This window comes from Oncorhynchus gorbuscha, linkage group LG06, assembly GCF_021184085.1.
Source record: "Oncorhynchus gorbuscha isolate QuinsamMale2020 ecotype Even-year linkage group LG06, OgorEven_v1.0, whole genome shotgun sequence".
Classification (NCBI taxonomy): Eukaryota; Metazoa; Chordata; class Actinopteri; order Salmoniformes; family Salmonidae; genus Oncorhynchus; species Oncorhynchus gorbuscha.
This window is the reverse complement of record NC_060178.1, coordinates 85,052,144-85,079,397: the sequence shown is the minus strand read 5'-3', so window position 1 is coordinate 85,079,397 and position 27,254 is coordinate 85,052,144. Positions and strand designations below refer to the sequence as shown.

The following is a 27,254-nucleotide window of genomic DNA, read 5'->3' as shown; positions in this document are numbered from 1 at the left end:
GCATCAATAACCCAGCATCAATAACCCAGCATCAATAACCCAGCATCAATAACCCAGCATCAATAACCCAGCACCAATAACCCAGCATCAATAACCCAGCACCAATAACCCAGCATCAATAACCCAGCACCAATAACCCAGCACCAATAACCCAGCATCAATAACCCAGCATCAATAACCCAGCATCAATAACCCAGCATCAATAACCCAGCATCAATAACCTAACACCCCAACTGGGTGACCCAACTGGCTCGTTCAAAATAACCCAATGTGTGTTCTGTCCAATATTTACCCAAATTTGGTTGTTTTTAACCCAGCATTTGGTTTTGTAGTCTCACCCAGTCTTCTGGAGTTTAACAGTAACTCTAACCCAGAGAAGTTTCACAAAGTCCACCAAGTCATAGTCTGAGGCATCGTCTTAAATAGCACCCTATTCTCTTTATAGTACTTTTGAGAGTTGGATAATGCAACCCATTTGCTTCCTGCATTGGTCACATAGCCTATAACATGCATTCATGACATGATACATGGCTCCAAGTAACCACAGGAACTAAAATAATCTTCTCATTTTGTGTTTATTAGATTGTTGATTTGTGCAGCCTTTCTCATTCTCAGTTTCCATTTCTTTTCTCCTCCCCTCTCTGTTTCTCTGTTTATTTAGCTGCTCATTTCCCGCCATAATTACTGCAAATGGAAAATTAGCGTCTTTTCAGCAAGGGAGGGTTTAATTTCATGACTGTATTATGCCAGGAACAGATGGGGGCTACTTTACAGTACATAATATATTATAAAACAGAATATATACATGTGTGTGTGTGTGTGTGTGTGTGTGTGTGTGTGTGTGTGTGTGTGTGTGTGTGTGTGTGTGTGTGTGTGTGTGTGTGTGTGTGTGTGTGTGTGTGTGTGTGTGTGTGTGTGTGTGTGTGTGTGTGTGTGTGTGTAATAGGGGCAACCCCACCCTATTCAGGTGGCGACACATCATATAGGGTTCTTCGCTGCCCTTCCCAACCCTTTATTAAAGAACCCTTTTCTCTTTGAACAGTAGGCCCTTCCATGAGCGATTCTACCAAGAACTGAAACGGAAAATTCATACAAGCTTCTTCACATCATTGATAGTCATGATATATTGTTTGACAGTCTATGTATTTAATGAAAAGTACAGAGACCTCACCTTCTAAAGATTCAAGCTTGATTAACAGTGCTGACAATTCCATTTGGGCGAGCTAGGTAACTTATACAGCTAGCGTGTTGTCCACATTGATACTGTTACAATAAACAAACAGTTGGATTAAGAAACATTTGTGAAACCATGATGTGTATGACACGATTGGATGTTGCATACAATTTCAATGTTGTTTGAGTTGCTTTATCAGCACATTTGCTTGAGGTAATCTCACTGCAACACCGCTCACTGTATCCATGTTCTATGTCATAGGTTTTTTCAAAGAATCGTCAGTCAAGGTGAGATCCCTGCCCACTCAACCTGTTAGCTCCCTGCCCACTCAGCATGTTAGCTCCCTGCCCACTCAGCATGTTAGATCCCCGCCCACTCAGCCTACTAGCTCCCCGCCCACTCAACCTGTTAGCTCCCTGCCCACTCAGCATGTTAGCTCCCCGCCCACTCAGCCTACTAGCTCCCCGCCCACTCAGCCTGTTAGCTCCCCGCCCACTCAGCCTACTAGCTCCCCGCCCACTCAGCCTGTTAGCTCCCCGCCCACTCAGCCTACTAGCTCCCCGCCCACTCAGCCTGTTAGCTCCCCGCCCACTCAGCCTGTTAGCTCCCCGCCCACTCAGCCTACTAGCTCCTCGCCCACTCAGCCTGTTAGCTCGCCGCCCACTCAGCCTGTTAGCTCCCCGCCCACTCAGCCTGTTAGCTCCCCGCCCACTCAGCCTGTTAGCTTCCCGCCCACTCAGCATGTTAGCTTCCCGCCCACTCAGCATGTTAGCTTCCCGCCCACTCAGCCTGTTAGCTTCCCGCCCACTCAGCATGTTAGCTTCCCGCCCACTCAGCCTGTTAGCTCCCCGCCCACTCAGCCTGTTAGCTCCCCGCCCACTCAGCCTACTAGCTTCCCGCACACTCAGCCTGTTAGCTCCCCGCCCACTCAGCCTACTAGCTTCCCGCCCACTCAGATTACTAGATCCCCGCCCACTCAGCCTGTTAGCTCCCCGCCCACTCAGCCTACTAGCTTCCCGCCCACTCAGCATGTTAGCTCCCCGCCCACTCAGACTACTAGCTCCATGCCCACTCAGCCTACTAGCTACCTGCCCATTCAGACTACTAGATCCCCGCCCACTCAGCCTACTAGCTCCCCACCCACTCAGCCTACTAGCTCCCCGCCCACTCAGCCTACTAGCTCCCCGCCCACTCAGCCTACTAGCTCCCCACCCACTCAGCCTACTAGATCCCCACCCACTCAGCCTACTAGCTCCCCACCCTCTCAGTCTACTAGCTCCCCGCCCACTCAGCCTGTTAGCTCCCCGCCCACTCAGCCTACTAGATCCCCGCCCATTCAGCCTACTAGCTCCCCGCCCACTCAGTCTACGAGATCCCCACCCACTCAGTCTACTAGCTCCCCGCCCACTCAGTCTACGAGATCCCCGCCCACTCAGTCTACTAGTTCCCCGCCCACTCAGTCTACGAGATCCCCGCCCACTCAGTCTACTAGCTCCCCGCCCACTCAGTCTACTAGCTCCCCGCCCACTCAGTCTACGAGATCCCCGCCCACTCAGTCTACTAGCTCCCCGCCCACTCATTCTACGAGATCCCCGCCCACTCAGTCTACGAGATCCCCGCCCACTCAGTCTACTAGCTCCCCGCCCACTCAGTCTACTAGCTCCCCGCCCACTCAGCCTACTAGATCCCCGCCCATTCAGCCTACTAGCTCCCCGCCCACTCCGCCTACTAGATCCCCGCCCATTCAGCCTACTAGCTCCCCGCCCACTCAGTCTACGAGATCCCCGCCCACTCAGTCTACTAGCTCCCCGCCCACTCAGTCTACGAGATCCCCGCCCACTCAGTCTACTAGCTCCCCGCCCACTCAGTCTACGAGATCCCCGCCCACTCAGTCTACTAGCTCCCCGCCCACTCAGTCTACTAGCTCCCCGCCCACTCATTCTACTAGATCCCCGCCCACTCAGTCTACGAGATCCCCGCCCACTCAGTCTACTAGATCCCCGCCCACTCAGTCTACTAGTTTCCCCGCCCACTCAGTCTACGAGATCCCCGCCCACTCAGTCTACAAGATCCCCGCCCACTCAGTCTACTAGATCCCCGCCCACTCAGTCTACGAGATCCCCGCCCACTCAGTCTACGAGATCCCCGCCCACTCAGTCTACTAGCTCCCCGCCCACTCAGTCTACTAGCTCCCCCCCACTCAGTCTACGAGATCCCCGCCCACTCAGTCTACGAGATCCCCGCCCACTCAGTCTACTAGATCCCCGCCCACTCAGTCTACTAGATCCCCGCCCACCCAGCCTACTAGATCCCCGCCCACTCAGTCTACGAGATCCCCGCCCACTCAGTCTACTAGCTCCCCGCCCACTCAGCCTACTAGATCCCCGCCCACTCAGTCTACTAGCTCCCCGCCCACTCATTCTACTAGCTCCCCGCCCACTCAGTCTACGAGATCCCCGCCCACTCAGTCTACGAGATCCCCGCCCACTCAGTCTGTCTTTAAGATTTACTGATAGTTTGACATGAGAGAAACATTTATTTTATTCTCACATTTTGAGCATTTTAATCTGAAATAAATATTATGGGTGCTATTTCAGCCACATGGGAATCACTGTTCAGGACCTTTAAACCTGAAATGGTTGAGCATTTTGTATGTTCTTTTGGTTTGTATAGTCCTGTAGTCGCTGCCAGTATGGAAGCTTTTGTTAAGGCCTCTAGAAATGAAAGTGATATAAAACACCAAATATTCATTCATGTGCTGTATGTCTGTAAACACTTTAGCGAGCAGCCAACCTGATTGCACCAATCCCTTATAATTACAGTAAAATACTGTGAAATACAAACCCCTCATCTCAACAAATTTCATTCATCCATCAAAAAAATTAATTCATTGCGAACTGCTTGTAATCTACTATCAAAATCACTGTATCCCCTTTACTGTGTGTGGGCTTTGCCACTCTGTGGTTTCACAAGGAAAACATCAGAAGATAAGTATGCATGGGATGGGAGCGAGTATGCATGGGATGGGAGCGAGTATGCATGGGATGGGAGCGAGTATGCATGGGATGGAAGCGAGTATGCATGGTTCCACCCGATTACACAACCCTCCACCTTACAGGCTGCTGCCCCATTTACATAGACTTGGAATCACTGGCCTCTTTAATAATGGAACACTAGTCACTTTAATAATGTTTAAATAATGTTGACATACTGCTTTACTCATCTCATATGTACAGTATATACACACTGTATTATATTCTAATTTATTTTAGTCAATTCCACTCTGACATTTCTCAATATAATAATAATGGCTTTTTAAATTTTTTATATTTTTTCTAATTTTAGATTTGTGTCCATTGTTGTGAATTGTTTTAGATACTACTGCAATGTTGGAGCTAGGAACACAAGCATTTCACTACACCGGCAATATCCAGGCTGTATCACAACCGGCCGTGATTTGGGATTCCCATAGTGCAGCGCACAATTGGCCCAGTGTTGGCTGGTGTAGGCCGTCATTGTAAATAAGAATTTGTCCTTAACTGACTTGCCTAGCTAAATAAAGGTTAAATAAAAAATATAAAAAATTACATCTGCTAAATATGTGTAAGTGACCAATAACATCTGCTAAATATGTGTAAGTGACCAATAACATCTGTTAAATATGTGTAAGTGACCAATAACATCTGCTAAATATGTGTAAGTGACCAATAACATCTGTTAAATATGTGTAAGTGACCAATAACATCTGCTAAATATGTGTATGTGACCAATAACATCTGTTAAATATGTGTAAGTGACCAATAACATCTGCTAAATATGTGTAAGTGACCAATAACATTTGATTTGATTTGATCTGAGAGAGGTATGAAGAAAGAAAGAGTGAACAAGTGAAGGTGGGGAAAGAGAGAGAGTAAACACACTAGGGCCCACCTCCAAGTCCTGATGACAAATCAATCACTGTACTTTTCTTCTCTGAATGACAAGCCCCAAAAGGAGAAAACAACAAAGGGGATCCAATCAAATGGAAAACATAACAATCCCTTCGCTGCGTTTGCCTTCCAAGAGCATGTGGTAGGATAAAGTTACCGCTGATACTAGATCAGATATTTTCTCATGCCTGTAATGGTTCATGTGAGGTCAGAAGTAGTGCACTAAAGAGGGACTAGAGTGCCATTTGAGACATAAAAAACTTCAACCTTCAGAGTGTGACCGTTCGTGCCACACAGTGCCACAGAGCCTACAAAGCTTTTAACCAACAGCTGCATATTGACATGCCACCCGACAGTGTGATGTTGTTGTCTTTTGCAGACCTTTTAGTGAAAGTGTAAAGATGTAAGAAAGTCTCTGCTTCTTTTGGTGATGATTAATATTGATGTGTGCTGCAGATTTCAGACTGCCGTGAAAAAGCGAGAGATAAAGACAGCAAGAGAGGGGGGGGGGGGTATCAGACAGGAGGGGAAGAGGGGATGAGCTCCCAAAACACTGCAGACATTTTGTCACTAAACACAAAATAAACAGCTTTAGTCTAGCAGGATTTATTTCAATTAGACAAATCTACAATTTTCCCTCTCTCTCGCCTCACTCTCCCTCTCTTCTTTGTCCCCATTTCTACTTGAAAAGAAAAGTTACAGCATACACTAATTAAAACCCCAAAACACAGTTCCTCCACCTCTATCCTCACCTCACAAATAAGTGAGGAACAAATAGAACAGAGAGAGAGAGAGAAAGAATACAAATATTTTTTCTCTCTCATGATTGAGCCCAGCTTCAACAGTTGCAGCTATTCTCAATCCTGACAACTAATTAAAACAGAAGCATATTAGTGACAACTGAAAGACAGATAGAGAATGACAACTGAAAGACAGAGTGAGGGAGAGAGAGAATGACAACTGAAAGACAGAGTGAGGGAGAGAGAGAATGACAACTGAAAGACAGAGTGAGGGAGAGAGAGAATGACAACTGAAAGACAGAGTGAGGGAGAGAGAGAATGACAACTGAAAGACAGAGTGAGGGAGAGAGAGAATGACAACTGAAAGACAGATAGAGTGAGGGAGAGAGATAATGACAACTGAAAGACAGATGGGAGAGAGAGAATGACAACTGAAAGACAGAGTGAGGGAGAGAGAGAATGACAACTGAAAGACAGATAGAGTGAGGGAGAGAGATAATGACAACTGAAAGACAGATAGAGTGAGAGAGAAAGAATGACAACTGAAAGACAGATAGAGTGAGGGAGAGAGATAATGACAACTGAAAGACAGATAGAGTGAGAGAGAAAGAATGACAACTGAAAGACAGATAGAGTGAGGGAGAGAGAGAATGACAACTGAAAGACAGATAGAGTGAGAGAGAATGACAACTGAAATACAGATAGAGTGAGGGAGAGTGGGAATGACAACTGAAAGACAGATAGAGTGAGGGAGAGTGGGAATGACAACTGAAAGACAGATTTACATTTACATTACATTTAAGTCATTTAGCAGACGCTCTTATCCAGAGCGACTTACAAATTGGTGCATTCACCTTATGACATCCAGTGGAACAGCCACTTTACAATAGTGCATCTAAATATTTTAAGGGGGAGGGGGTGAGAAGGATTACTTTATCCTATCCTAGGTATTCCTTAAAGAGGTGGCGTTTCAGGTGTCTCCGGAAGGTGGTGATTGACTCCGCTGTCCTGGCGTCGTGAGGGAGTTTGTTCCACCATTGGGGGGCCAGAGCAGCGAACAGTTTTGACTGGGCTGAGCGGGAACTGTACTTCCTCAGTGGTAGGGAGGCGAGCAGGCCAGAGGTGGATGAACGCAGTGCCCTTGTTTGGGTGTAGGGCCTGATCAGAGCCTGGAGGTACTGAGGTGCCGTTCCCCTCACAGCTCCGTAGGCAAGCACCATGGTCTTGTAGCGGATGCGAGCTTCAAATGGAAGCCAGTGGAGAGAGCGGAGGAGCGGGGTGACGTGAGAGAACTTGGGAAGGTTGAACACCAGACGGGCTGCGGCGTTCTGGATGAGTTGTAGGGGTTTAATGGCACAGGCAGGGAGCCCAGCCAACAGGGAGTTGCAGTAATCCAGACGGGAGATGACAAGTGCCTGGATTAGGACCTGCGCCGCTTCCTGTGTGAGGCAGGGTCGTACTCCGCGGATGTTGTAGAGCATGAACCTACAGGAACGGGCCACCGCCTTGATGTTAGTTGAGAACGACAGGGTGTTGTCCAGGATCACGCCAAGGTTCTTAGCGCTCTGGGAGGAGGAGTTGTCAACCGTGATGGCGAGATCATGGAACGGGCAGTCCTTCCCCGGGAGGAAGAGCAGCTCCGTCTTGCCGAAGTTCAGCTTGAGGTGGTGATCCGTCATCCACACTGATATGTCTGCCAGACATGCAGAGATGCGATTCGCCACCTGGTCATCAGAAGGGGGGAAAGGAGAAGATTAATTGTGTGTCGTCTGCATAGCAATGATAGGAGAGACCATGTGAGGTTATGACAGAGCCAAGTGACTTGGTGTATAGCGAGAATAGGAGAGGGCCTAGAACAGAGCCCTGGGGGACACCAGTGGTGAGAGCGCGTGGTGAGGAGACAGATTCTCGCCACGCCACCTGGTAGGAGCGACCTGTCAGGTAGGACGCAATCCAAGCGTGGGCCGCGCCGGAGATGCCCAACTCGGAAAGGGTGGAGAGGAGGATCTGATGGTTCACAATATCGAAGGCAGCCTATAGGTCTAGAAGGATGAGAGCAGAGGAGAGAGAGTTAGCTTTAGCGGTGCGGAGCGCCTCCGTGATACAGAGAAGAGCAGTCTCAGTTGAATGACTAGTCTTGAAACCTGACTGATTTGGATCAAGAAGGTCATTCTGAGAGAGATAGCGGGAGAGCTGACCAAGGACGGCACGTTCAAGAGTTTTGGAGAGAAAAGAAAGAAGGGATACTGGTCTGTAGTTGTTGACATCGGAGGGATCGAGTGTAGGTTTTTTCAGAAGGGGTGCAACTCTCGCTCTCTTGAAGACGGAAGGGACGTAGCCAGCGGTCAGGGATAAGTTGATGAGCGAGGTGAGGTAAGGGAGAAGGTCTCCGGAAATGGTCTGGAGAAGAGAGGAGGGGATAGGGTCGAGCGGGCAGGTTGTTGGGCGGCCGGCCGTCACAAGACGCGAGATTTCATCTGGAGAGAGAGGGGAGAAAGAGGTCAGAGCACAGGGTAGGGCAGTGTGAGCAGAACCAGCGGTGTCGTTTGACTTAGCAAACGAGGATCGGATGTCGTCGACCTTCTTTTCAAAATGGTTGACGAAGTCATCTGCAGAGAGGGAGGAGGGGGAGGAGGATTCAGGAGGGAGGAGAAGGTGGCAAAGAGCTTCCTAGGGTTAGAGGCAGATGCTTGGAATTTAGAGTGGTAGAAAGTGGCTTTAGCAGCAGAGACAGAGGAGGAAAATGTAGAGAGGAGGGAGTGAAAGGATGCCAGGTCCGCAGGGAGGCGAGTTTTCCTCCATTTCCGCTCGGCTGCCCGGAGCCCTGTTCTGTGAGCTCGCAATGAGTCGTCAAGCCACGGAGCGGGAGGGGAGGACCGAGCCGGCCTGGAAGATAGGGGACATAGAGAGTCAAAGGATGCAGAAAGGGAGGAGAGGAGGGTTGAGGAGGCAGAATCAGGAGATAGGTTGGAGAAGGTTTGAGCAGAGGGAAGAGATGATAGGATGGAAGAGGAGAGAGTAGCGGGGAGAGAGAGCGAAGGTTGGGACGGCGCGATACCATCCGAGTAGGGGCAGTGTGGGAGGTGTTGGATGAGAGCGAGAGGGAAAAGGATACAAGGTAGTGGTCGGAGACTTGGAGGGGAGTTGCAATGAGGTTAGTGGAAGAACAGCATCTAGTAAAGATGAGGTCGAGCGTATTGCCTGCCTTGTGAGTAGGGGGGAAGGTGAGAGGGTGAGGTCAAAAAAGGAGAGGAGTGGAAAGAAGGAGGCAGAGAGGAATGAGTCAAAGGTAGACGTGGGGAGGTTAAAGTCGCCCAGAACTGTGAGAGGTGAGCCGTCCTCAGGAAAGGAGCTTATCAAGGCATCAAGCTCATTGATGAACTCTCCGAGGGGACCTGGAGGGCGATAAATGATAAGGATGTTAAGCTTGAAAGGGCTGGTAACTGTGACAGCATGAAATTCAAAGGAGGCGATAGACAGATGGGTAAGGGGAGAAAGAGAGAATGACCACTTGGGAGAGATGAGCATCCCGGTGCCACCACCCCGCTGACCAGAAGCTCTCGGGGTGTGCGAGAACACGTGGGCGGACGAAGAGAGAGCAGTAGGAGTAGCAGGGTTATCTGTGGTGATCCATGTTTCTGTCAGTGCCAAGAAGTCGAGGGACTGGAGGGAGGCATAGGCTGAGATTAACTCTGCCTTGTTGGCCGCAGATCGGCAGTTCCAGAGGCTACCGGAGACCTGGAACTCCACGTGGGTCGTGCGCGCTCGGACCACCAGATTAGGGTGGCCGCGGCCACGCGGTGTGGAGCGTTTGTATGGTCTGTGCAGAGAGGAGAGAACAGGGAAGACAGATGGGAGAGAGAGAATGACAACTGAAATACAGATAGAGTGAGAGAGAGAGAGAGAGAGAGAGAGAGAGAGAGAGAGAGAGAGAGAGAGAGAGAGAGAGAGAGAGAGAGAGAGAGAGAGAGAGAGAATGACAACTGAAATACAGAGTGAGGGAGATAGAGAATGACAACTGAAATACAGATAGAGTGAGAGAGAGAGAGAATGACAACTGAAATACAGAGTGAGGGAGAGAGATAAATAGAATAGAGGAAAAGAGTGGAATAAGCAGGGACAAAGTCTGGGAGACAGATAGAGTGAGGGAGAGAGATAAATATAATAGAGGAAAAGAGTGGAATAAGCAGGGACAAAGTCTGGGAGACAGATAGAGTGAGGGAGAGAGATAAATATAATAGAGGAAAAGAGTGGAATAAGCAGGGACAAAGTCTGGGAGACAGATAGAGTGAGGGAGAGAGAGAATGACAACTGAAAGACAGATAGAGTGAGGGAGAGAGATAAATAGAATAGAGGAAAAGAGTGGAATAAGCAGGGACAAAGTCTGGGAGACAGATAGAGTGAGGGAGAGAGATAAATAGAATAGAGGAAAAGAGTGGAATAAGCAGGGACAAAGTCTGGGAGACAGATAGAGTGAGGGAGAGAGATAAATATAATAGAGGAAAAGAGTGGAATAAGCAGGGACAAAGTCTGGGAGACAGATAGAGTGAGGGAGAGAGATAAATATAATAGAGGAAAAGAGTGGAATAAGCAGGGACAAAGTCTGGGAGACAGATAGAGTGAGGGAGAGAGAGAATGACAACTGAAAGACAGATAGAGTGATGGAGAGAGATAAATAGAATAGAGACAGAGAGTGATGGAGAGAGATAAATAGAATAGAGACAGATAGAGTGATGGAGAGAGATAAATAGAATAGAGACAGATAGAGTGAGGGAGAGTGATAATGACAACTGAAAGACAGATAGAGTGATGGAGAGAGATAATGACAACTGAAAGACAGATAGAGTGAGGGAGAGAGATAATGACAACTGAAAGACAGATAGAGTGAGGGAGCGAGATAATGACAACTGAAAGACAGATAGAGTGAGGGAGAGAGATAATGACAACTGAAAGACAGATAGAGTGAGGGAGAGTGATAATGACAACTGAAAGACAGATAGAGTGATGGAGAGAGATAATGACAACTGAAAGACAGATAGAGTGAGGGAGAGAGATAATGACAACTGAAAGACAGATAGAGTGAGGGAGAGAGATAATGACAACTGAAAGACAGATAGAGTGATGGAGAGAGATAATGACAACTGAAAGACAGATAGAGTGAGGGAGAGAGATAATGACAACTGAAAGACAGATAGAGTGAGGGAGAGAGAGAATGACAACTGAAAGACAGATAGAGTGAGGGAGAGAGATAATGACAACTGAAAGACAGATAGAGTGAGGGAGAGAGATAATGACAACTGAAAGACAGATAGAGTGAGGGAGAGAGAGAATGACAACTGAAAGACAGATAGAGTGAGGGAGAGAGAGAATGACAACTGAAAGACAGATAGAGTGAGGGAGAGAGATAATGACAACTGAAAGACAGATAGAGTGAGGGAGAGAGATAATTACAACTGAAAGACAGATAGAGTGAGGGAGAGAGAGAATGACAGAATAGAGACAGAAAGGTAGTGTCCTTTCTTATTTACACCCTCTATTTTCAACACACATCCTCTCTTCTTACTCTCTTTCTCTCTCTAACATACGTACTTCCACCCTCGCTCCTTCTCACTGTCTTTCTCTAACAGACTTCCTCCCTCTCTACCTCCCTACCCTCTTTATCTGAGTAGCTTCATAACTCCAGTTTGTCTAATTCGTTAACAGTCTGTGACAACCCTTTTTAATAATGTTTATTAATTAGGGCTGTCTACTGTGCTGTCGCGCTGAGTATTATTTTATTCAGGCACCATTAGCCTGTCCTGTTTCACAAGCCTGGGTCCTTCCCATGAGAGGCGGCTAGAGGAGCGGCCATCGATAACTCAGCCCACCCCACCGCTTGCTAACACGGATAGCACGCTAACAGACGCCGCCATGGCGTCCATAAATCTGGCCCCGGTCCGGCAGTGACAGCCAGTGGAATGAAGTTCCAGGCGACACTCTGAGAAAAAACGTCTCCAGAAGGGTTCTTTGTAAGGCAAGGGTTCTAACTGGAACCTTTTTCATCCTAAGAACCATTTTTGGAAGAAAGGGTTCTTTGATGATTGTTTGGAAGGCAGGAAGGTTTCTACATAGAACCCATCTGCATCTGAACAAGCATTATTTTTGTAATTTAAAAAGATAATAATTATAGTGCCTGAGCATGAGTGTTTACCTCAGTGTTTAAACTGTAGCCCTTTACACTCATACCCGTATACGGGTTGAAAATGGCAGATTTGGGAACCAATAAAAGACTCAATTGGAAAACAGTGGCTGGACAGTAACATGCTAGACATGATGTCAGAGCTCTGGCTAGGTGCTTCACAGCACTGTAGGGGATTTGACTGACAGACGTTTTAAATTTCAGCACCGTGCGCAACAAGAAGTTGCCCCCATCCCTCCCGCTATTTGGGCAACTTTTACAAATGTTTTGTCGTCTGAGTGAGGGAAATGCGGTACATTAAGAGGACTCTGTATTTTGAAAGATGAGGTGTTGAAGTTTATATTAAAAAAACACTTTGATGTCATACAAGCAAGCCAAACACCTGTGATTCCAAAATATGCATTTCCCATTTCCGTACCATAAACAGGTGTGCTCTAGTTCCTTAACAGCACAGCTAGGGGAGCTCAGAAAAGACTCTTCTTTGAGTCATAAAAGTGCATTGAAACTACTTGGGAACTGTGCATACGTTGGAGAGGTGTGTGGGCACTTGGAGACACAAGTTAGTCCTCTCACTCAAAGCCTTGTCATTTTGTTTGTCTTATGTTGTACCATCCCCACAATTTCCAGAAATATTCTTATTGTGTTACTGAATTTATCCAGAGGAGTTTCAGATTTAGTTATCAACAAATGAGGCAAAAGTACAGTAAATGTAAAATTCACATCAAATCCACCATGTAATGTTTGGATTCAGTCTTATGTCAGGTAAACTGTTGTGTCCTCACCTTTGGTTTAATCATTTTCCCATCATCTCAAACTGTTCCCTTTCAATTGATACCATGGTGATGCATTTTCATATTTTTTCTGTAAGAAACATTTCAATTTAGCCCTATCAATATAGGCCAATTCCCACAAGTGTAAATTACATTTAAAAAATGTTTCAGACTGTACCTATTTGTACACAGCAAATTGGCCAGTGTTACCTAGTATTGATTTGTCAGTGTAACAGTTCTAAAGTTGATTCAGTAGTTAAATGAACTCTGTACAGAGGTAAATGAAATTGTTAGTTAGATTACTTGTTGGTTATTACTGCATTGTCGGAACTAGAAGCACAAGCATTTCGCTACACTTGCATTAACATCTGCTAACCATCTGTATGTGACAAATGAAATTTGATTTGATTTGAAATGTCTTGAACAGTCATTCTGATCCCCATGTGAAAGAGACTTTTAAGTGACAGAAACATCCTCCATAATATTTTTTCCTAATAAAAATGCTTGCATGTGGAAGTCTGAAAAGACAGACTAAGTGGGTGCGGAGCTAGTAGACTGAGTGGACGGGGAGCTAGTGGCCTGAGTGGACGGGGATCTAGTAGGCTGAGTGGGCGGGGATCTAGTAGACTGAGTGGGCGGGGAGCTAGTAGACTGAGTGAACGGGGAACTAGTAGCCTGAGTGGACAGGGATCTAGTAGACTGAGTAGACGGGGAGCTAGTAGCCTGAGTGGACGGGGAGCTAGTAGACTGAGTAGACGGGGAGCTAGTAGCCTGAGCGGACGGGGAGCTAGTAGCCTGAGTGGACGGGGAGCTAGTAGCCTGAGTGGACGGTGATCTAGTAGACTGAGTAGACGGGGAGCTAGTAGCCTGAGTGGATGGGGAGCTAGTAGCCTGAGTGGGCGGGGATCTAGTAGCCTGAGTGGATGGGGGATCTAGTAGACTGAGTGGACGGGGAGCTAGTAGCCTGAGTGGACGGGGATCTAGTAGCCTGAGTGGACGGGGATCTAGTAGACTGAGTGGACGGGGAGCTAGTAGCCTGAGTGGGCGGGGATCTAGTAGACTGAGTAGACGGGGAGCTAGTAGCCTGAGTGGACGGGGAGCTAGTAGGCTGAGTGGGTGCTGAGCTAGTAGACTGAGTGTGCGGGGACCTAGTAGGCTGAGTGGGCGGGGAGCTAGTTGGCTGAGTGGGTGGGGAGCTAGTAGGCTGAGTGGAAGGGGATCTAGTAGGCTGAGTGGGCGAGGATCTAGTAGGCTGAGTGGGCGGGGATCTAGTAGGCTGAGTGGACGGGGAGCTAGTAGGCTGAGTGAGCGGGGATCTAGTAGGCTGAGTGGACGGGGAGCTAGTAGCCTGAGTGAACGGGGAACTAGTAGCCTGAGTGGACAGGGATCTAGTAGACTGAGTAGACGGGGAGCTAGTAGCCTGAGTGGACGGGGAGCTAGTAGACTGAGTAGACGGGGAGCTAGTAGCCTGAGCGGACGGGGAGCTAGTAGCCTGAGTGGACGGGGAGCTAGTAGCCTGAGTGGACGGTGATCTAGTAGACTGAGTAGACGGGGAGCTAGTAGCCTGAGTGGATGGGGAGCTAGTAGCCTGAGTGGGCGGGGATCTAGTAGCCTGAGTGGATGGGGGATCTAGTAGACTGAGTGGACGGGGAGCTAGTAGCCTGAGTGGACGGGGATCTAGTAGCCTGAGTGGACGGGGATCTAGTAGACTGAGTGGACGGGGAGCTAGTAGCCTGAGTGGGCGGGGATCTAGTAGACTGAGTAGACGGGGAGCTAGTAGCCTGAGTGGACGGGAGCTAGTAGGCTGAGTGGGTGCTGAGCTAGTAGACTGAGTGTGCGGGGACCTAGTAGGCTGAGTGGGCGGGGAGCTAGTTGGCTGAGTGGGTGGGGAGCTAGTAGGCTGAGTGGAAGGGGATCTAGTAGGCTGAGTGGGCGAGGATCTAGTAGGCTGAGTGGGCGGGGATCTAGTAGGCTGAGTGGACGGGGAGCTAGTAGGCTGAGTGAGCGGGGATCTAGTAGGCTGAGTGGACGGGGAGCTAGTAGCCTGAGTGGACGGGGAGCTAGTAGCCTGAGTGGAAGGGGAGCTAGTAGCCTGAGTGGAAGGGGATCTAGTAGGCTGAGTGGAAGGGGATCTAGTAGGCTGAGTGGAAGGGGATCTAGTAGGCTGAGTGGGCGGGGAGCTAGTAGCCTGAGTGGGCGGGGAGCTAGTACGCTGAGTGGAAGGGGATCTAGTAGGCTGAGTGGAAGGGGAGCTAGTAGGCTGAGTGGGCGGGGAGCTGGTAGGCTGAGTGGGCGGGGAGCTAGTAGATTGAGTTTGCAGGAAGCTAGTAGGCTGAGTGGGCGGGGATCTAGTAGGCTGAGTGGGCGGGGAGCTAGTAGGCTGAGTGGGCGGGGATCTATTAGACAGAGTGGACGGGGAGCTAGTAGCCTGAGTGGACGGGGATCTAGTAGCCTGAGTGGACGGGGATCTAGTAGACTGAGTGGACGGGGAGCTAGTAGCCTGAGTGGGCGGGGATCTAGTAGACTGAGTAGACGGGGAGCTAGTAGCCTGAGTGGACGGGGAGCTAGTAGGCTGAGTGGGTGCTGAGCTAGTAGACTGAGTGTGCGGGGACCTAGTAGGCTGAGTGGGCGGGGAGCTAGTTGGCTGAGTGGGTGGGGAGCTAGTAGGCTGAGTGGAAGGGGATCTAGTAGGCTGAGTGGGCGAGGATCTAGTAGGCTGAGTGGGCGGGGATCTAGTAGGCTGAGTGGACGGGGAGCTAGTAGGCTGAGTGAGCGGGGATCTAGTAGGCTGAGTGGACGGGGAGCTAGTAGCCTGAGTGGACGGGGAGCTAGTAGCCTGAGTGGAAGGGGAGCTAGTAGCCTGAGTGGAAGGGGATCTAGTAGGCTGAGTGGAAGGGGATCTAGTAGGCTGAGTGGAAGGGGATCTAGTAGGCTGAGTGGGCGGGGAGCTAGTAGCCTGAGTGGGCGGGGAGCTAGTACGCTGAGTGGAAGGGGATCGAGTAGGCTGAGTGGAAGGGGAGCTAGTAGGCTGAGTGGGCGGGGAGCTGGTAGGCTGAGTGGGCGGGGAGCTAGTAGATTGAGTTTGCAGGAAGCTAGTAGGCTGAGTGGGCGGGGATCTAGTAGGCTGAGTGGGCGGGGAGCTAGTAGGCTGAGTGGGCGGGGATCTATTAGACAGAGTGGGTGGGGAGCTAGTAGGCTGAGTGGGTGGGGCTCTAGTAGACTGAGTGGGCGGGGAGCTAGTAGGCTGAGTGGGCGGGGAGCTAACAGGCTGAGTGGGCGGGGAGCTAACAGGCTGAGAGGGCGGGGAGCTAACAGGCTGAGTGGGCGGGGAGCTAACAGGCTGAGTGGGCGGGGAGCTAACAGGCTGAGTGGGCGGGGAGCTAACAGGTTGAGTGGGCGGGGAGCTAACAGGTTGAGTGGGCTGGGAGCTAACATGCTGAGTGGGCAGGGATCTCGCCTTGACTGACGATTCTTTGAAAAAACCTATGACATAGAACATGGATACAGTGAGCGGTGTTGCAGTGAGATTACCTCAAGCAAATGTGCTGATAAAGCAACTCAAACAACATTGAAATTGTATGCAACATCCAATCCTGTCATACACACATCATGGTGTGTTAATCCAACTGTTAGCTTATTGAATCAATGTCAACATAGACAAAATGTTGGCTGTATAATTTAGTTAACAAGTCCAAATGGAACTGTCAGCACAAGCTAGCAAGCTAGTTCATCTTGGACAATTTCAGTTGAATCTTTAGAAGGTGAGGTCTCTGTACTTTTCATTAAATACATAGACTGTCAGGCAATATATCATGACTATCAATGATGTGAAGAAGCTTGTATGAATCTTCCTCTTGGTTCTTGGTGGAACCGTACATGGAGAGTTCTAGGAAGAACCCTTCAAAGATAAAAGGATTCTCGGTATAACCTTTTATAGAGGGTTCTAAGAAGAGCATCAGAAAGGGTTCCCCGTTATGGTTCTACGTAGCACCTTTTTTCTACGAGTGAAGCTTACTAAATGTAGGGCTGCCCCCATTACATACACACGCACACGCCCGCAGGCGCACGCGCACACACACACTGACCATCTATCAGGCTAAGCCAAGTACCATTAAATAATGATTTTACACCTCAAATATACTGTGTTATAATATATTCTGTTTTATAATATATTATGTACTGTAAAATAGCCCCCATCTGTTCCTGGCATAATATAGTCATGAAATTAAACCCTCCCTTGCTGAAAAGACGCTAATTCTCCATTTGCAGTAATTATGGCGGGAAATGAGCAGCTAAATAAACAGAGAAACAGAGAGGGGAGGAGAAAACAAATGGAAACTGAGAATGAGAAAGGCTGCACAAATCAACAAGCTAATAAACACAAAATGAGAAGATTATTTTAGTTCCTGTGGTTACTTGGAGCCATGTATCATGTCATGAATGCATGTTATAGGCTATGTGACCAATGCAGGAAGCAAATGGGTTGCATTATCCAACTCTCAAAAGTACTATAAAGAGAATAGGGTGCTATTTAAGACGATACCTCAGACTTTGACTTGGTGGACTTGGTGAAACTTCTCTGGGTTAGAGTTACTGTTAAACTCCAGAAGACTGGGTGAGACTACAAAACCAAATGCTGGGTTAAAAACAACCAAATTTGGGTAAATATGGGACAGAACAGACATTGGGTTATTTTGAACGAGCCAGTTGGGTCACCCAGTTGGGGTGTTGGGTTATTGATGCTGGGTTATTGATGCTGGGTTATTGATGCTGGGTTATTGATGCTGAGTTATTGATGCTGGGTTATTGGTGCTGGGTTATTGATGCTGGGTTATTGATGCTGGGTTATTGGTGCTGGGTTATTGATGCTGGGTTATTGGTGCTGGGTTATTGATGCTGGGTTATTGATGCTGGGTTATTGGTGCTGGGTTATTGATGCTGGGTTATTGATGCTGGGTTATTGGTGCTGGGTTATTGATGCTGGGTTATTGATGCTGGGTTATTGATGCTGGGTTATTGATGCTGGGTTATTGATGCTGGGTTATTGGTGCTGGGTTAGTGATGCTGGGTTATTGATGCTGGGTTATTGATGCTGGGTTATTGATGCTGGGTTATTGATGCTGGGTTATTGGTGCTGGGTTATTGATGCTGGGTTATTGGTGCTGGGTTATTGATGCTGGGTTATTGATGCTGGGTTATTGATGCTGGGTTATTGATGCTGGGTTATTGATGCTGGGTTAGTGGTGCTGGGTTATTGATGCTGGGTTATTGAGCTATGACCCACTGGATCAGATCAGAAGACTGGAGGCGTGGCTTAGTAGGGGTGTGGCTTTCAGGACATTTTTTTCGGCCACCCATGAGGGTTAATGTCATTCCGGTTCATCTGTTCTGCTGTATTGGTATTGGTATGTTGAGTACAGATATTTCTGTAGGTCTTACCCAAGACTATGTGTTCCTCAAGTGCCTCTGCTGATCCCAATGTTGGGTTTGTTACCATTTTGATATGATATTTAAATAATAATGTTACTAAGTCTCTGGTGAGAACAGCTCTGGTAGACTTTCCTGCATCTTGGCAATGGAAAAATGCTCAATAATTTGTGTAAATAATTTCAGAAAAATAAACATTTTGTGCATATGGAAAAAAATTGGGATTTCGGCTCATAAAACTGACAGATTACATGATGCATTTATATTTTTGTTCAGTATATAATATTTGAAGACAAGGGAGATGTGGAGAGAATAAACTGAACATGATGAACAGGAATGATATTTACTTTTATGGGTAGCCAAAAATAACCTGATTAAAATGCCCCCAATAGGACATGCATCCTGAAAATAACCTGATTAAAATGCCCCCAATAGGACATGCATCCTGAAAATAACCTGATTAAAATGCCCCCAATAGGACATGCATCCTGAAAATAACCTGATTAAAATGCCCCCAATAGGACATGCATCCTGAAAATAACCTGATTAAAATGCCCCAATAGGACATGCACCCTGAAAATAACCTGATTAAAATGCCCCCAATAGGACATGCATCCTGAAAATAACCTGATTAAAATGCCCCCAATAGGACATGCATCCTGAAAATAACCTGATTAAAATGCCCCCAATAGGACATGCATCCTGAACCTGCATCCTGAAAATAACCTGATTAAAATGCCCCCAATAGGACATGTATCCTGAACCTGCATCCTGAAAATAACCTGATTAAAATGCCCCCAATAGGACATGCATCCTGAAAATAACCTGATTAAAATGCCCCCAATAGGACATGCATCCTGAAAATAACCTGATTAAAATGCCCCCAATAGGACATGCATCCTGAACCTGCATCCTGAAAATAACCTGATTAAAATGCCCCCAATAGGACATGTATCCTGAACCTGCATCCTGAAAATAACCTGATTAAAATGCCCCCAATAGGACATGCATCCTGAAAATAACCTGATTAAAATGCCCCCAATAGGACATGCATCCTGAAAATAAACTGATTAAAATGCCCCCAATAGGACATGCATCCTGAACCTGCATCCTGAAAATAACCTGATTAAAATGTGAGGGTATGACTTACGTTGAAGAAACACTATTTCGATTTGTTCATTTGTTTTATTTAGTATAGTACAGGCTTCTGTCTTAAGCATCCTTAACAATGCCATAGATTCCGTTTTTTTATACAATAAACTTCCTGGTGAAAAGGAGAAGCATGATGTAAGATGCAAACCTGGTATTCCAACTGATAATAGGCTACTAAAGCCAACAACTTACTGCTGTGTCACATAGTTTTGATGAAAACAGTGGAGATAAAAACTCACCAACAGATGTCATTAATGTGCATTGTGAACTGATAATGAAGCTCTGAGTAATTAACCATTTTTCGGCACAATTTGACACAATTTGGTGAAAGCTCCGAAGCCTTCAGAAAGCCTAGGTTTCCCATCACTCCCAGGAAGTTGGAAAACACAGGCTGAGTGGGCGGGGAGCTTATATTCATGAGCTCGCCTTGACTGACAGCTCTTTGAAACGCATACAAACAACAAACTTCGATGCAGTGAGCAGTGCTGCAGTAAAATTGTTTCAAGCAAATTTGGTGATACACAAAGCAAGTCAAAGATCGACATTGCAGCAATGATGTCAACATTTTTTGGGCTGCATCTCCCGTTTGGCATGGCTCTTGTGATGTGGTTAACAGAAGCACTGACGGACGTGTTGACTTGACAACTGCGTCTGAGTTTTGAATGACCCTTCCCACCTTTTGTTCCATGCTGGCTGAAGACCCAGCTAGCCACTAACTAGCTAACACCAGACACTGGTGAATAAGTATCTTTGCCAGAGATGAATAGGGTAAACTTGTATTATATTCGCTGACACCCTTACAGTCAAACACTCCCACGAGCAGAGTAGCTATCTAGCTATATAAACCACGTCCCTCTGCACACACACCTTCTCTGGTGTTGGTTACAAGGAAGTAGCTACTTATTTAAATGAGGTAAGAGAATATCATGTTATCATTGGTGTATTAAAATGAGAGTTAGGGTGATGTCACCCTTATCCCCTTACTAATCCTGCCTCCTGAATCCAAGTGTTTGACATGGTGGAGGGGACCTGTAACTTTATGATCAAACTTTATCAATGTAGAAGCAACAGTCATTTTTCTTACTTCTATCATCATAATATGGTTTCATCCAAATATCCTCCTCTTTCTTAAAAAACATGATTTTGACAGATCATAATCTTTTAAGACTTGCTGCCAATCTTTTCCCTATACCAATGGAGGCTGCTGAGGGGAGGACGGCTGATAATAATGGGTGGAAGAGAGCAAATGGAATTGCGTCAAACACATGGAAACCACGTGCTTGTTGTATTTGCTACCATTCCATTAATTTCGCTCCGGCCATTACCACGAGCCCGTCCTCCCCAATTAAGGTGCTACCAACCTCCTGTGGTCTGTACACTTTAAATTTATGGGGCATTATAACCAAATATTGAGTTCAATTGTTACAGCTTTCTCACACACAGGTGTAACAAATACACTGAATATACAAAACATTAAGAACACCTGATCTTTCCATGACAGACTGACCAGGTGAATCCAGTTGAAAGTTATGATCCCTCATTGATGTCACTTGTTAAATCCCCTTCAATCAGTGTAGATGAAGGGGAGGAGACAGGTTAAAGAAGGATTTTTAAGCCTTGAGACAATTGAGACATGGATTGTGTGTTTGCCATTTAGTGGGGGAATGGGCAAGACTGGGCCTTTGAACAGGGTAAGGTAGTAGGTACCAGGCACACGGATTTGTGTCAAGAACTGCAACGCGTCTGAGTTTTTCACGCTCAACAGTTTCCCGTGTGTATCAAGAATGGTCCACCACCCAAAGGACATCCAGCCACCTTGACACAACTGTGGGAAGCATTGGAATCAACAAGGGTCAGTATCCATGTGGAACACTTTCGACCCCTTGTAGAGCCCATTCCCGATGAACAGAGGCTATTATGAGGGCAATAGGGGAGTGCAACTCAATATTAGGAAGGTGTTCCTAATGTTTGGTATACTCAGTGTGTATATATACATATATATATATATATAGAGAGAGAGAGAGAGAGAGAGAGAGAGAGAGAGAGAGAGAGAGAGAGAGAGAGAGAGAGAGAGAGAGAGAGAGAGAGAGAGAGAGAGAGAGAGAGAGAGAGAGAGAGAGAGAGAGAGAGAGAGAGAGAGAGAGAGAGAGAGAGAGAGAGACAGAGAGACAGAGAGACAGAGAGACAGAGAGACAGAGAGACAGAGAGAGAGAGAGACAGAGAGAGAGAGAGAGTGAACTCTCTTCAGTGTCTGTGTGAGTGTGTGGTCATGCTGTTCACATAGTATGTGTGAGTCAATAGGACATGTAACATGATGGTCTGTTGATCCAGAGGTAAATAAACTCAATGAGGGAGGGATTGAGACTGCAGCTCACTGATGAAGAGAGAGCGAGAGGAAAGGAGAGAGGAAGGAGGCAGGGGGATGAAGGGATCGATGGATAGTAGGATTTAGCTCATAACAGAAAAAATGTACCAACACAACTTGTCAACAAGAATCATACAGTGTTTAGTGCTTCACCTTCTCAGTCAATCTGATAGTTCAGTAGAGAGAAAGAGAGATAACTTCCATCTGTCTTTCTCTCTTTCTCTTTTTCTCTCTCTCTCCCTCATTCTTCTCTTTCTATCTCGATATGACTCTCTCTTCTGTTCTCTCTCTCTACTCGGTCGCTCTACTCTCTTATACCCTTGCACTCTCTCTCTGTCTCTCTTCTTCTTTCTGTTTTATTCCAAATCTTATTTCCCTGATTCCTCTCTCTTTTCTCCTCTTCTCCTCTTCCCTTTGTCCCTCCCTTCACTTTCTATTCTTCTTTTTTCACTCTCTTTTTGTAGGAGAGGAAGCTGTTTCATACTGCGACACTTACTCTGTGTGTGTGTGTGTGCGTGTGTGTGTGCGTGTGTGTGCATGTGTGCGTGTGCATGTGTGCGTGTGCGTGTGTGTGCGTGTGTGTGTGCAGCAGCAGTGCAGGCTCTAGTGTGAGATATATTACACATCGCTTTTCTGATTTAGGTTTATTAAAAAGAAGACTTGACGCAAACCATTTCTCACTGCGGCTCTCACATACAGAGCTGAGTGCCATTTCTCACTGCGGCTCTCACATACAGAGCTGAGTGTCATTTCTCACTGCGGCTCTCACATACAGAGCTGAGTGCCATTTCTCACTGCGGCTCTCACATACAGAGCTGAGTGCCATTTCTCACTGCGGCTCTCATACAGAGCTGAGTGCCATTTCTTAACCAAGCACTCAGTGTTCTGCACTGAATGTTCTCATGAGCTCCTTTTGTGCAAAGCCACTTCTCCAGTCAACAACTGGAGCACATGTAGAACTGAGTGTGGGTAATTAGATTGGATGTGCAGAGAAAAATATTACTGTGATGTTATGGGGTCGTTATGGTGAAAACCGTAAGCATGACATAGGGTCAAATATTTATCTTAATCATACCACAATCAACTTTTACCAGTTTAATGTAGACACAAACATAACACTTTTTTTGTATTACAATAGTTCAGAAATATTGTATTCAAATATGCAAATGAGGCCAAATCTCATTAAATATTTGCATATCGCTCAAATAAATTTGTCTGAATAATGGATGAAGTCCGTCATAATATTCTGGTTTCATTTTGTTAAGACACTCCAGGACTGGACTTGTCCAGAGCAGATTGTGGATAAATACGTTTTAAAATCTTTCTGTCTGTAAAATATTAAAGATGTACGTAAAATGCATTTTTGGCGCATTTTTCTACAGATAATGTTGTATAGAATAAAAATGTATAACATATCAACATATAATATACATTATCTAAGGATAACTACACAACATTTGGTGAATGCAAAGGATTCTGAAGCTGAGAATAATGAGTTGGGAAGAATCTGACTCTTGGGAAATGGCAGTTAAACACATATAGAGTACAAAATGACAAATGCCTATTTAAACCCAATCACCATCTCTTCAAAGTATGTTACTTTGAAATATATATTTTTTAAATGATATGTTATTCAATGTAGTGAGCTTTTAAATTATTGATGTATGTCCATTTTAAAGTGGTTAAAGTTCATTACCATTTTGAGGACGGTAGTATGATAAACTAAAGAAAATATACATATTCATGAAGTTTATGACATTTTTGTGTTTATTTTATGAAAATGGACCAAATAACAACACATCTCAAATGGATAGGTACTGTAGATGACCCTGTGGTGTCTGGCATTAAGTCACTGTCATTATTTAGAAAACCCTATTTAAGACCGGTGAGAAATACATCAAGATACAAATTCTGATAAGTTACCCAGCAAATGGTCAGGATACCACTGCATTCCCAGAACGTAAGTAGAGATGTTCTGTGAAGGTTCAAATGACTCATTTACTAAATGTTTTTTTCCCACACTTGTAATTTTACAATATGTAAGTGTATTTTAAATGTATAACTGTTTTTGTACCGCTTGTTGCAAGCATTTCGCTACACCTGCAACAACGGCTACGAAATATGTGTATGTGACCAAAAACATTTTATTTTATTGTAGTTGTCCTCATAAATCACCAAGGGCCCAATTCATTCCGTCGCACTGAAGATCTGCGCTATAGCGCCATTGAAATGTAAGCGTCATTTCTAAATGAGAAGACATACGCAGCTTTTACTGTGAATTCAGGCTCCACGAACATTGGAATATTGCCTTAAAATGTCAGTTGCGCTAAAGCGCGAATCTTCAGTGGTACGGATTGAATCGAGTCCTGACACAGCTCCTCTTCTGTGTAGTTGTGTTGTTTCTCAGATGGGCGTGGTGTTTGTGGCAATAAACAATTGAGCAAAAGCTGCAGCCAGAGGAAAGTATGGGTGCCAAAAGCTGGAGCTAAGTGACTGATCGGCAAAACGCTTCGTTTGGTTAAAACGTCATCCATCTCAATGGATAAGAATAGGAAACCTCAATAGCTATATTGATCACAGAAACCTTTGGAAAAGGCTGAGGTCAATTGTGGTTTACCTGTAAAAAGTTGTCTGATGTTGATCGATTTTACATTTTCCGATTTTTGCCACTTTCTTTCTCTACTTTGTTTTGTCCTTTTCTTTTCTTATCTTTGAAAAGTTTAAGAATTTTTCCCAGAATAAAATTTTAAAAAACAATTCACGGTGAATGGGATGTGCTGTATCTATCATCATTGATAACCGCCAGATTTCTTTAGACACATAATAATAGAATATATGTGGAGGCTGCTGAGGGGAGGACGGCTCATAATAATGGCTGGAAAGGTGTCAATAGAATGGCATCACACACATGGAAACCAGGTGTTTGTGCTTGAGGCCATTCCACAAAGTCCACTACAGCCATTACCACGAGCCTGTCCTCCCCAATTAAAGTACCACCAACCTCCAGTGTATGGGATCTATCACCTTCTAGGAAGAGAGAGAGAGAGAGAGAGAGGAGAGGAGAGAGAAGGAAGCTGAGATAAAAAATAAAGATATTTATCTGACACACACAGGGGGAGTGAGAGAGAGAGACAGAGACAGGGGAACTGGTCAACATTAAGAGTGAGTGATGAGAAAGACAGTGAGAGAGAAAGATTGAGTTAGAGAGAGAGAGCGAGAGAGAGAGAGGCTGTGGGTGGTCTGGTAAGGTAGGGCGGTTGAAAAACTGAGGGAAGAAATTCCCATGTCAGTGAAGAGAGCTGTGATATATTAAAACCTGTAATTCAAATCAAAGGTTATAATCCAAAATGTATCAGTTAATTGATCTTTGGTCAGTCTCTTTCAGGAAAGCCATTTAGACCCCTCCACCCCCCATTTAGAATGTGTGGGAATGTGTAGTTCAAATCAAATTTTATTGGTCACATACACATATTTATCAGATGTTATTGTGGGTGTAGCTTAATGCGTGTGTTCCTAGCTTCAACAGTGCAGTAGTATCTAACAATACACACAAATCTAAAAGTAAAATAATGAAATTAAGAAATAAATATTAGGACGAGCAATGTCGGAGTGGCATTGACTAAAATACAGTAGAATAGAATACGGTGTATATACATATGAGATGAGTAAAGCAGTATGTAAACATTATTAATGTGACTAGTGTTCCATTATTAAAGTGACCAGTGATTCCATGTATGTACATAAGGCAGCAGCCTCTAAGGTGCAGGGTTGAGTAACCGGGTGCAAGCTATATTAAGTGATGGCCAGCGTGTGTGTGTGTGCGTGTCTGTCTATCAAGCAATGTTCCACTAAATAAACAGTGTGTCTTGTAATGATCAAACAGTCTGCTTATCTACCATGAGAGCTAATAGGATATCCCTCTCCATGTAGGATCACACACATTTTCTCTATTTCAACAGCTATTCTCACAATTTTGTGTGTGTGTGTGTGTGTGTGTGTGTGTGTGTGTGTGTGTGTGTGTGTGTGTGTGTGTGTGTGTGTGTGTGTGTGTGTGTGTGTGTGTGTGTGTGTGTGTGTGTGTGTGTGTGTGTGTGTGTGTGTGTGTGTGTGTGTGTGTGTGTGTGTGTGTGTGTGTGTGTGTGACTGGTGTCTGTCTGCTGTGTGTGTTGATTAGATTTGAGCATCTCTCTCCTGGCATTTTATTGAGGGACAGAGAGACAGGGCATTTATTGCTTGTGTCATTTCTCATTCTTAACACTTGTGGGTTTTTATTGCAAAACCGTGGGTGATCATTTAACTCAATTTAAATAGACAGACCAAACTGAGTTTTTGTCTCGTGTCTCTCTCTGTTTCGACCTCCTTCCCTTTCCCCACCCTTCTGTTTCTTCACTCTCTCACACTGGTAGCAGTAGTTCCCAACCCTCTCCACATTTGGGGCGTGTTCAGCCGGACCCAACGTTTTGGAACGTTCAGATAGAAATATGCTATCTACAACAAACATGCCTCTATGGCATGTATAATAATAACGAATCACGTCCTCTCTGTTGGTGGCATTTCTTTCCGCAACGTTCGACAACGTTTGACTACTGAACGTGGCCCTGTCGGTCCCCGAGGACAGGGTCGGGAAATCACGTGTGGTCTCTTATTTGAAATGGTACACACACACTAATGTGTTCTATATAGTGCCAAATACATTTTTTAAAGCTTTTAACCCTAGTGGATCCCTTTTTGGTGCTATATAGAGTAGAACTCCAGTAATTCCTACGGTCCTATAAAGAACCATTAATAATATATGCTAGATAGCACCAAAAAGGCGTTCTGATATGGTTACAATCCTTTTGGGGGCTAATGTAGAACTCTTTCTTATGGTTCTTTATAGCATCTTTATGGACAATGGTTCTATAAAGAAGTTCTTTGTAGATCCTTTTGGGGCTATGTAGAACTCTTTCTTATGGTTCTTTATAGCATCTTTATGGACAATGGTTCTATAAAGAAGTTCTTTGTAGATCCTTTTGGGGCTATGTAGAACTCTTTCTTATGGTTCTTTATAGAATCTTTATGGACAATGGTTCTATAAAGAAGTTCTTTGTAGATCCTTTTGGGGCTATGTAGAACTCTTTCTTATGGTTCTTTATAGAATCTTTATGGACAATGGTTCTATAAAGAAGTTCTTTGTAGATCCTTTTGAAGAACCATACAGTTTTTTTAAATTCTGGTCAGCCATATTGTATTGTTTAAAGTCCATATGTGTTATTATTGTGTTAATTGTCAAGTTGAATCAGGTGTGCTAGGAGAGGTTTGATAACCACTGATTTAAATGTCAGTTCTCAATTGACACAAGGCCATATGTGAGTCTTTCTCAAGACACTGTCACTGGCCATAGTCATATCTAACATGTAATATCAGAACACAACACATTAGATCAACTGGAATGACTCTCACTCACAGTTTGACAAAAACAGAGGTCAGCAAATCATCCGCTGCTGCCCGACATTTTCATTATCACTAAAGAGGAAAGA

The 27,254-nt window shown here is 45.6% G+C and overlaps 1 pseudogene; it reads left to right on the top strand.

Moving 5' to 3' along the window:
* LOC124038463 overlaps nt 1–27,254 on the top strand; it is a 961,073-nt pseudogene that overhangs the window by 824,026 nt on the left and 109,793 nt on the right.